The sequence below is a fragment of the Pseudorca crassidens genome, chromosome 15 (assembly GCF_039906515.1).
Source record: "Pseudorca crassidens isolate mPseCra1 chromosome 15, mPseCra1.hap1, whole genome shotgun sequence".
Taxonomy (NCBI): Eukaryota; Metazoa; Chordata; class Mammalia; order Artiodactyla; family Delphinidae; genus Pseudorca; species Pseudorca crassidens.
Window position 1 is genome coordinate 78,060,434 of NC_090310.1, and position 12,065 is coordinate 78,072,498.

General features: G+C 46.7%; 2 long non-coding RNA genes across 3 annotated transcripts in view; one reads left to right on the plus strand and one right to left on the minus strand.

Moving 5' to 3' along the window:
• Nucleotides 1-12,065, plus strand: part of LOC137207992 (uncharacterized) — a 266,590-nt gene that overhangs the window by 136,786 nt on the left and 117,739 nt on the right. The gene's annotated exons all lie outside the window — the stretch shown is intronic.
• On the minus strand, nt 776-6,584 carry LOC137206474 (uncharacterized). Its single transcript, XR_010934666.1, has 2 exons — nt 6,521-6,584; nt 776-1,416 (listed from the first exon to the last, which is right to left on the minus strand). It is a non-coding gene; the product is annotated as an uncharacterized lncRNA (long non-coding RNA).

Consider the following 12,065-nt stretch of genomic DNA (forward strand, 5'->3'; position numbering starts at 1 on the left):
GTTGTGGCCTCTCCCATTGCGGAGCACAGGCTCCGGACTCGCAGGCTAAGCGGCCACAGCTCACGGGCCCAGCCGCTCCGCAGCATGTGGGATCTTCCCGGACCGGGGCACGAACCTGTGTCCCCTGCATCGGCAGGCGGACTCTCACCCACTGTGCCACCAGGGAAGCCCGAGCATAAATTTTTATTTCTGTTGGGGAAATTTCTAGGAGTAGAATTGCTGGGTCATACGGCAACCATATGTTTGATCTAATCAGAAACTGCTGAACTGTTTTCCAAAGTGTCTGTACATTTTACATTCCCACCAGCAATGCATCAAAGTTTCAGTTGCTTCCCATCCTTGTCAGCACTTGGTATTGTCAGTTTCTAAAAATTTTAGTCATTCTAATAGGTGTACACACTGGTATGTCATTGTGGTGTTAATTTGACTTTCCCTAATGACTAATGATGTTGAGCATCTTTTTATGTGCTTATTTGCCATCTCTGTAGTCTCTTTGGTGTAGTGTCTGTTCAAACTTTTTGTCCATTTAAAAAATCAGATTGTTTTCTTATTAATGGGTTTGGAGAGTTGTTTATATATTCTGGATACGAGTCAGTCCTTTGTAGATATGTGATTTGCAAATACTTTCTCCAAGCCTGTGGCCTGTCTTTTTGTTCTCTTAACAGGCAGATTTAATAACATTGTTTTATTTTCATTGTGATGGTTCTTCTGGTTATCTTTGATTTGTGGCAAGTATTCTTTGTTTTTTTTTCAAATCTAGTGATCATATCAAATGTTTCCTTTTAAAATAAATTTATTTAGATAAAAAGGTAAGTCAACTTGAAGAAAAATATTAAGCAATAGTAGAAATAGTGGAAAGCAGACTGCACAAAAATTATGAAGGCAGGTACTTGAATGACCGAAGTGTGGGCAGCTCCAATTCATTTCATCAACAAATATGGATTGAGCACCTACTATGTGCCAAGCTCTGTGTTAGGTGCTGGGACACAGAGATGAGCAGAGGAAGAGTTTCTGCCCTTTTGGTGATGGTTTCTCTCCAGCGAGCTCCTCTTTATCCTTCAAAAGCCAGCTTGAATGACCCTTCCTCTGTCCAGCGTTCCCTGGAGCACTCACCACACCATATTACAATTTTCTGTTTCTGTGAGCATCTTCCTGGGAAGGGGATGTGTCTGGCAGCCTCTGAGGGGGTTGCATAGAGCCTGGTGCTTAGGTTCTCAATAAACAGCATCTCATGGGGGCTTCCCTGGTGGTGCAGTGGTTGAGAGCCCACCTGCCGATGCAGGGGACACGGGTTCATGCCCCGGTCCGGGAGGATCCCACATGCCGCGGAGCAGCTGGGCCCGTGAGCCATGGCCGCTGAGCCTGCACGTATGGAGCCTGTGCTCCGCGGCAGGAGGGGCCACAGCAGTGAGAGGCCTGCGAACCACAAAAAAAAAAAAAAATCATCTCATGAAATAGACGCTATTATGAGATGCCAAAGATGGGATTGCTGATTTGATTGGTTGAAATCAGCCAGCTCCACCCAGGTGCAGTGGCCTGAAGCCCCTCCCTGCTGCAGTCTGGGCTGGCACTATGCAAACCAAGGTCATTCTCCTTGGCCTCCCCTCCCATTAACAAAGACACCAAGAGAAAAAGCCTCCCAAATCCAATGCCTTCAGCTCCCCTTTTTGCTCCCCATCCAATGCCCATGGATGCCTTCCCTGGTACTCATTGATCCCACAAATGCTTGCCAGGCCTCTTTTTGCTCTGACTTGACCCCACTGACCACTTCACCCTGGCCCTGCCCCCTCCCTCCTGATACGCCACTCCAGCACAGCAGCCGGCTTCTGTTCCTCCAACAAACCAAGCTCATTCCCACCCCCTGGGGCCTTTGCACTTGCTGTTCCCTCTATCTGGGACCCTCTTTTTCCAGCTCTTTGTGTGATTGGCTCCTTCTCCACATTCAGTTCTGAGTTTAAACTACTCCCTCCCCAGAGGCCCTCCCAGGCCATACTATCAAAAGCCTCCCTGGTTTATACTTTTTATCCTACAATTCTGTTTATTTTCTTTGTAGCACCAAGGACCCTCATTTCAGAGTTTATTTGTGTGTTCACTTGTCTGTGTCCCCCATTGGAGCGTCAGTACTGTGAGGGATTTTGATCTGTCCTTCTCTGTCTTCCCTGTGCCTGGCACAGTGCCCAGTGCATAGTAGGTGCTCAGTAAACATCTGCTGAATGAATGAATGATGTCTCCTTTCTCAAGATGCATTCAAAGCAAAGTTAAGCCCCTCAGTCCATGTATCAGGCTAATGGCTCTCTGGGCTCCTTCAAGGTGGGACCACATGTCTTCTTTCTGGCTCCCATCTGGCCTCTGTGGCTGGCCCAGTGCTCATTGCTGCCTACCAGGTCCCCCAGGCTTGTGTCCTGCCAGCTGCCCAACCTAGGGGGCTGTTCCACCATCCTTGGAAGTTGTTCCCCAGGACCTCACCCACTATGGGCCGTGGAAGGGGCTGGAGATAGCTATGTGGGCTCCAGGGACCCTGCATGGAATCCCATCAGCTCACCATGAGAGTCATTTCAGCTCCCTTTCTGTCCTCCTGGTTCTGCCATGGGGAAGGCAAGGCTCCCCTTGAGGCCTGTGTGTCTTTATCATCTTCCTACTACCTGTTCATTTGTTTTAAGAAACACAGAGCAGACCCCAGTGCCAAGCCATCAGCAGCAGTTATATCTGACTTTGTTCCACTTCTTTGTATAATTTGCTGAATATCTTCAATTTACAGCAAGTGCCTTAGGTTGAATTCCCCTAGAAGCAGATCCCTAAGAAAATAATTCAAAGGCAAGTAGTTTATTTGGGAGGTGATCCCAGAAAACACTGGTAGGGGTGTGGGGAAGTGGGACTAGGAAGGGAGGGCCTCCAATGCAGAGTATTATCAAGCAAGTAACCACTGTGGGCACCTGCAGCTCAGCCTGCTGTGGAGCTCTGAGAAACGGTATAGAAGGTGCAGATAACCTCAGGGCTATCCAATGGGGGTGGGGGGGCGTGGCCAGGGAGCTGAGGAACGTATACATCTGCTTCTGCCAGTCCTTAGTAGGAGGCAGCTCCCTGGAGTGTTAATTCCCAGCCCTCTAGCCTCCTGCAGGTGGGCAGAGCCCGCAGGTAAAGGGGCAGGTGCTGGCAGCTGGAATTTGGTCTGTGTTCATGGAAAGTAAGCAGGAAGAGAGATGGGCGAGGCACCGAGAGCAAATGCCTCATACTTGATACTGGTTTCTCATTTAAAGCAGAGATAAAATGTTTCCTTTAAAATGAAGTTTAAATAAAAATTTAAAAAGTGAGTTGACTTAACACTGCTATATTTAAAATAGATAACCAACAAGGACCTACTGTATAGCACAGGGAACACTGCTCAATATTCTGTAATAACTTAAATGGGGAAAGAATTTGAAAAAGAATAGATACATGTATATGTATAACTGAATCACTTTGCTGTACACCTGAAACTAACGCAAAATTGTTGATCAACTATGCTCCAATATAAAACAAAAAATTTTTTTAAAAAGTGAGTTGTCTTAAAGAAAAAGAGTAAATCGTGTACAGGGGATACGTGAATGTGGCAAACTCTGCTACTTTTAAGGGCATTCAAAGCCTTTAACAAGCAGACGCATCTCCTTGGTGACCCACGAGGATGGGGATGCAGAGACCACCCCCTCCTCCCAGCATACCAACCCCAACACTGCCCTGGATTCCTGGGAATCTTGGAAATGGGCCATGACGCTTGAAGCCCTTTTGACTTGGGGTCTGTCACTTAACATCTCTAGGCCTGTCTGTTAAAAGGGTAGGTTCTAGGGACTTCCCTGGCAGTCCAGTGGTTAAGACTTCGCCTTCTAATGCAGGGGGTATGGGTTTGATCCCTGGTCGGGGAGCTAAGATCCCACATGCCTCATGGCCAAAAAAACAAAACAAAACAAAAAAAACATAAAACAGAAGCAATATTGTAACAAATTCAATGAAGACTTTAAAAAAAAGGTGGGGGGATAAGTTCTAAAGTCAGGTGAAAAAGTAAATGTGCGAAAACAGCCAAGACAATTCTGCAAAAGAAGAACTAAGAGGGAAGATTTGTTCGTCCAGACATTAGATAGAATCTATGGCAGAGGTATAAAAAATAAAGCTGTATGGTATTGGCATAGAAGTGCGCGGATACATTAATTAAGGGAATAGAATAGAGCCCAGAAATTAGCCCAGGAGTCACCTGTCCTGCCTAATGGATGTGAAAGGGTTTGGGAAAAGGGGAGACATCAGTGAGCGTGGAATTCTCTGGATTGGGCCTGGGCTGGGGCAGTGGCTTCCCAGCAGGCTCCCATCTTTGGCCTTTCCCTCTGGTCCACCTGCCAAGGCACTGGGAAAATTCACCCTCATGGACCACATGCTCCCCGTGTCTACCCTGGGAATCTCAAAAGCCTCCAGGACGTTGCTCCCTTTGCAGTTCTCTCTGATTCTTCTGATTAACCCACGGAGAAAGCCACACGTGGGTGTAGGCAGGCCTTTAACATCTGTCCAAAGCTTGCTCATCCATCATTATGCGTTATTAAGCTGAGCAGACCTCAGCCCAGAGCTCTCAGCTGGCCACAGAATCCAGCTAGACTTTAATAATATTTTTTTGTGATCGTTGCTTTTAAGGTTACTTTCTATCTGTAGAAACGATTACTTGTTTTCTCTTTCTGGTAACAGTATAAATTTTCCTTTAAAAATTATTTTACTGACACATGCTACAATGAGAATGAACCTCCAAAACATTATGCTAAGTGAAAGAATTCAGACACAAAGGTCACCTTTTGTACGATTCCCTATGAAATATCTGGAATAGATAACTCCATAGAGACAGAAAGCAGATTGGTGGTTGCCGGGGACTGGGGTGGAGGAATAGGGAGTGGGAAGCAACTGCTTAATGGGTACAGGGGTCTCCTTTCAGGGTAATGAAATGTTTTGCAACTAGTTAGAGGTGGTGGTTTGCACAACATTGCAAATACCATTGTGAATACCAAATGTCACTGAATTATTCACTTTAAAATGGTTAATTTGATGTTACGTGAATTTCACCTCAGTAAATGATTTTTAAAAAACCAACCAAGCAAACAAAAAAATTAATTAACTTAATAAAAAGTATGAATGGCTTTAAAGATGACTTTTAAGCGAGGTTCAGGAGACACTGGCTAAAAGAACCGGTCTCACCTCCAGGCCTTGGCTCATGCCTTGCCCAGGTCTGGAATGCCCCCTCTGCTCACGGACGGAATCCTGCCCATCCCTGGGAACCTAGGCCTAGTATCAGCTCTGTAGGAAGCCCTCCCTGATTACACAGGCCCATCGGGGACCCAGAGCGGTCAGGTGGGCCCAGTCCTGCAGCTTTTCAGACCTTGGTGCGAATCTTATTAGTGGGGAGGAGTCTCTTAACTTTGGACATGTTGTTTAACCTCCCCAAGAGGGCCTCAGTTTCCTCATCTGTATAAATGGGGGTTCATGATCATTCTAATGTCACAAGGTTGAGTTACTACATAGAAAGCCAGCAGACAGGGCCAGGTGCAGAGTGGGTACCCTTGATTCACACCTGGTTTTGAGCACCAATCACATCATCTTCATATATTTGCCTCTTGTTTGCTGGACTGTAAGCAAGGGCTCAGTCTTTGTGATCTCTGTATCCACAGTTCCCACACAGGGCTCACGTAGTAAGTCCCCAAGAAGGGCGTGTTGACTGACACCCAGAGGAATTCCTAGAATGCTGCTTCTTCTCTCCACCTTCAGTGTCCCCACCCTGTCCAGCCCCCTTCATCACTCACCTGGACCATTGCAGGCCACCTGGCTTCTGTCCTCTACTCCCCACCCACAATCCATTCTCTACACCCAGCCAGAGGACCTCATTAGAACCTAAGTCAGATCCTGTCCCTCCCCTCCTCAGAACTTTCTCAGGGCTCCCACCTCACTCAGAGTAAACACTGAAGTCCTCCCCATGGCCCACAAGGCCCTGAATGATCTACCACACCCCCTCACTTCCGCCATCACTTCTCTGTCCTCATCTCCCTCTACTGTTCCCCTCTTGGCTCCAGCCATGACACTCTCCTCCCTGTTGCTCTAAAACTCCAGGCCTCCACCTCTGGACCTTTGCACCCGCTATTCCCTTTACCGAGGACATTCTTCCCCAGATATCACCCACTGCTCACTTCCACCCCTCCTTCAGACCTTGGTTCAAATATTCCCTGTTCAGGGAGGTTTTCCCTGGCTTCCCGGACTTCCCTGGTCTCCAAAACTCTTTTTCTCCCCTAGGAAAGGCCCTTGGCTGGGATCCTGGGCCCCACCCCACATCTCGGGAGAGGAGAGGCTCCCAGGCCTCCCTCTGGACTTGGGGCCTGGGGTCAGCCGTGGAAGCAGGCGGCACCCAACTGTACCTGGTGCAGAGGCCTTTGCCCGCCCGCCCTCTGGGGGAGGCACCCTACCCGGCTCACACAGGCTTCCAGGGTGCAGGTGGGAAAGTCCCACGTCCTTCTCCGCTTACCTGACTCGGGCTGACTCAGACCCTCACGCCTGGCCAGAGGGAGCCGCAGCCCCGCCCATCCCCTTGATGGGAAACAGCGCTGCTAGGGCCTGGCTGGGCCAAGAACTGACTCACCTCGGCCCCACCCCCACCCCCCAGCCTCCGCCACTGGGAATCACGCCTCCCTCCGGCCAAAGGCGCTCCAGCTTTGCTCCCGGGGAGCTTTCCCCTCTGCGCCTTTGCCCAAGCTGTGCCTTGGCTGGCGGTGCCCTTCTGTCTAGAGCCTTCTGTTCCTTCAAGCCCAGCCTGAGGGCCATCTTCTGGGGGGAAACGTCAGAGATTCCTCTGGCCAGAAGGGCAAAGGGGCAAAGGGGAGAGGTGATCATAATAATAATAACTGTTATACAGTAATAATAGTAACTAGCCGTGCTTACCATGTGCCAGGCACTGTCCTAAACACTTCATTGTATTAATTCATTCAACCCTCACAATAATCTTATGAGGTAGGGACTTTCATTTTCCCAAGGCACAGAGTGGTTAGTAACTTGCCCAAGGTTACCAGCTGGTAAATGGGAGAAGAGGGATTTGAATCTAGGCAGTCTGGATGTCACGCCACCGTTCTCATCTCCCAGACCTGGAGAACCAAGTGGAGACCGCTGAGGGAGCTGGGCAGGGAGGAGATCCAAGTTCTGGGTTCTGTGTCAGCACCCCTCCCCCACAGTGGGAACCAGCCCCTCTCTTCAGGGTACAGGCTGGTCTCTGGTCCCTCCATCAAGGTGAATCCTCAGAACACAGGGTCTGGGCAATCCACCAACAGTGGCGGAAAGGGAATTTCCATGTACAGAACAGGGACCATGGCCTGGACACTTAACCCGTTAACCTCCCAGCAACCCTGTGAATTGGGGACAGTTACTAGCATCCATTTTATAGAGGAAGAGAATAAGGCCCAGAGAGTAACGGGATTTGCTCAAGGTCACAGAGCTAGGATATGGCAGAAGCTGGATTTAAACCCAGGGTTGTTCTGACGCCACGAGGCCAGAGTCCCTTCCACTGAGTGGTGACCTAGCATCTCAGTGACGAACAGGGCAGGGCCCAGATGTCAGAAAGAGCTGGAACTTGAGCTCACATTACCCTCTCCCTGCAGCATTCCACTAACCTCCACCCATCCATTCATTCATCTGTCCATCCACCCATCCATCCTTCCATTCAGTTATCCATCCACCCACGCCTCCTTCTATCCATCCATCCACCTAGTCATCTACCCACTCATCTACCATCCAAACATCTATCCATCTATCCTTCCATTCTTCTGTCTGTCCCTTCCATTCACCCGCCATCCATCCATCCACACTTCCATCCACCTATCCTTCTATCCATTTTTTCTATCCCTTTCACCTTCTGTCTGTCTGTCCGTCTATTCATCTATCTATGCATTGTCTTAAACATTATCTATCTATCCGTCACCCATACATTCTTCTATACATTCATCCATTCATCCATCCACCCATCTATACATCCGTTCATCCATACATCCCACAGATGTTTATTTAACTGATGACAGCTGTGTCCAAGCCTTCAGATCACTGTGCCTTGAGCCAGGAGAAGCATACCTAATTAGGTTTCTGTTTATTTGCTGTTCCAGGAAAGCTAATTGTGGGGTTTGTAAACAGCCCTTTGATGGCTGGAGAGTTACTTAAGAGGACAGTTAAATAAACAACCGCTGGGTAGAAACAGTCAGTGCTGGTACACGGCGGGTCCAGTGTCATGACCTGCCTTGCACAGCAGGAGAAGGGCTGAGGTCCAGACAGTGTGGAGGCTTTGGGGTCAGAAAGGAAGTCAGAATAATGGGAACAGTGGCAATAACATCTACCATGTGTGGAATGCCAGATGCTGTGCTAAGCACAGCCCTTACAGCAACTTCATGTGATGGAAACAATTATGATCCCATTTATGGATGTGGAGACTGAGGTTTGGGGAAGGGAAGCCATGTGCTCAAGGCCATAGATCTGGGAAGTAGCACCATCAGGACATCAATCTGTCTGCATATAACAATGATGACAATAATAGCAAATAATTATATAGCACTCACTATATTCTAAGGCACTGTTCTAAGAATCTCACTAAATACACCACCCCATGAGGTCGGTACTATCATCACTCCCATTTTACAGATGAGAAAATTGAGGTTGAGAGGGCTAAAGTAATATGCAAAGATTACTCAGGTAGGAAGCAGCAGAATTAAAATAAATAAATATCTGGACCCAAAGTCCTACTCTTAACCACGTTATGCAGCGGACTGTACCTTCTACGCATTTAACTTCGAAAGATCCAGCCATACACGATTGGCCAAACACTTTTTAAAATCAGTTTTTCATTTTTCTGTTTTCTATATCTAAAAATACTTTGAAATTATAACTTGTAATGTCTTTTTAACTACTTGGTTCAGGGGTCAGTAAACTTTTCCTATAAAGATATCAGATAATAAATGTTTTAGGCTTTGTGGGCCATGTGGTCTCTGTTGCAACTATTCAGCTCTGCTCTGGTAGCTGGAAAGCAGCTGCAGACAATATGAAACTAATGGGTGTGGCTGTGTGCCAATAAAACTTTATTTACAAAAACATGTGGAGGGCCAGGTTTGGCCCAAGGGCTGTAGTGCTGACTTTGTGCATTTTAAATGTATCTGTATTCACCAAACAATGTTCTCTTGCCTTTTCATGAACAACAAAGGATTTTCAAGGATACTTTCAACCATTGCTCAGTTTCACCTCCAGACCTTTTGCTCACACGTGCCCTATACATCGTTTACCCCTTTGCCTGCTAGTGGCAGCTTCTGAAGGAATTTGCAAATTCCTTGCATTAATCTAATTCCTTTATTCACATAGTCAATAAATGAATGACACTCATGAGAGGTGCTCAGTGACACTCATGACTTCCCACCAGGAACCCTGAGAGTGCTAAGAGCCCTGGGAATTACTCTTCTCTATACCAAGTTCTGTAAACTTCTGGCTTGAAAAAAAGTTGTAAAGTAAAAGTTAAGTAATTCTATGGCTGCAGCTCTAATACTATTTCCTATTGGTGACAGGAACAAGGAAATGAAAGGAGGACTGGTAGAGGTATTACAAAATGTCCTCAGGGCTAGTGGGAACAAAATGGGGTAAGGCCAGAAAGATCCCCTTTCCTCTTTATCCCCACCCCCTTGGCCTCAGTGTTGATTTCCCAGACTCAGAAAAGTTGTGAGCCTGGGGAAACAGCATGTGTTCACTTCCGAATTAAAAGACAAATGACAACCTGGGTAAAAATATTTGCACCATAAATGTAGACAAATGATTTATTTCCCTAATATCTAAAGAATCCCTGCAGAACAATAAGAAAAAAAAAACCAGCCCACTAGAATAACAGGGTAGTAGATGGGAACAGGCAATTTACGGAAAGAGAACCACATACAGCAAGATGTCCAACCTTGCTGGTAATCAGGCAAATACAAACTAAAGAAAAAAAAATTAGATAACATTTTCGACTCCTCCGTCTGTCAAAAATAAAAGATTGATAATGTAATGTATACAGGAGACTGTGGGGAAATGGCCACACTCTTATTCTGCTGGTCTAAGTGTGAATTGGAACAGCCTCTCAGGAAGACAGTTTTACAGTATCCAGTAAAACTGTATATTCATATTTTCTAGAACTCAGCAATTCCATTGTTTGGCGTCTCCCTTAGAGAAATATCAGGCACAAGGAGTATGTGCCAAGATGGTTACTGGAAGCAACCTAAATATCCATCAGTTGAGGAAGGGTTAAACACCTTGCAGTGGTCTAAGGACCCCCTATCTTTTGAGGCAGAGCCTGCCCACCTCCACCATTGATGTTGAACCTGCTAGATGTTCGCGCTTCGCAGCCCCCCTTGCGGCTGGGGGTGGTCACATGACCTGATGATCAATGATGTTAAGCCCCTTTGTGTGTTTACTTGTCATTTGGCATCTCCTTTTGTGAAATGCCTGCTCAACACTTTGCCCTTTTTGTCAATGGATTGATTGTCCTTTTGTCCCTAAAGTACTTTTAATAGACTCTGTTTCTGTTTAAATTACAGTATCAGGCAGGGTTCTGCAGGGAAACAAAATCGATAGATTATCTATCTATCTATCTACCTATCTTCTAGTTTTAGGGATTAGCTCATGCAATGGTGGAGGCTGGCAAGTCTGAAGTTTGTAGGGCAGGCTGGCATGCCGCAAACTCAGGTAGGATTTCTATGTTACAGTTTGGAGGCAGAATTCCTTCTTCTCCAGGAAACCTCAGTTTTCACTCTCAAGGCCTTTAACTGACTGGCCCACCCACATTATCGAGGATACTTTCCTTTACTTAAGGTCAACTGAGTGTAGATGTTAATCACATCTACAGAACACCTTCACAGCAACACTGAGACTAATGTTTGACCAAACAACTGGGCACAATAACCCAGCTAAGCTGACACATAAAATTTAACCTTTCAATTACTCAGAGTTGTTTACGTTGTTTGCAACTTGGAGCCCAATCTAAACACGCACACACACATGCACGCATGCATGCACACACACAATATCAACAGCAGTGTTATGCATTTCTACGTGTGTACGTGCACAAGAATAAGTCTGGGAGGATATGGCCAAACCTGTTACATGACCACCTCAGGGAGTGTCCAGGTTGGAGGTCAAAGGGAATTTAACCATAAGCTGTAACAGTAAAGAAAATTTTAAAGAGTATAATAATGTTAATTATGTAATTAAAGTTAATTTTTAAGTGGGAAAACTTTTTTCAAAAAATAAAGGAATCATTAAGTTCCCATTATTCATTCATCAATTATTGACTCAGCACCTGCTATGTGCTCGTTGCAGGAGATACAGTGGATAAGATGGGCAGCCTCTATCCTTGTGGAGCTGACATCATAGTGGAGGAATCAGGCAGTAAAGAAGCAAACAAAGAACTTAGCAGGTAATTTCAGAGAGTGCTAAGGAGTATTCTGAAGAAAAGTGAACCAGTGTAGAGACAAAGAATAAATGGGGACGTGGGGCTGTGTTGGATTGATGGTCAGAGAAGGCCTCTCTGAGGTGACATTTGAGCTGAGCCCTGAAGGAGAAGGAGCTGGCTTTAGAAGGAGCACACCAGGTGGCCAGGTCAGCAAGTGCAAAGGTTCTGAGGTAGGAATGGATCAGATGAAGTGGGATGAGAACCCAAGCAGTGCTTTTGGAAAGTGAGGCCTAGAGAGGGAACAGGGTAGCTTAAGGGCACAGCACTGGACACAGTGGAGCCGGGTGGGAGCCTCTGCTGCCTGTCCCAAGATGAGTTTTGTGCCAGGGCTGAGCTGCCTGTCTAGGGTGGAGGCCTCTGAGCTGCTTGAAGGGCTTTATCCACACTCCTCTCCAGCAATCCCTCTATGATTAGAACGGAGCACTGGAGACCCAGCCCCTAGGCTTGTGTCAGCCTCGCCCTGCCAGCCAAGGCCAGCAGCACCGCAGTCATCTGAGGGCTTCATACTCTTTGCCTCTGAGTTGGAGGGTCAGCAAAATCTACCATCACTGTCTTACCTAATTATAAT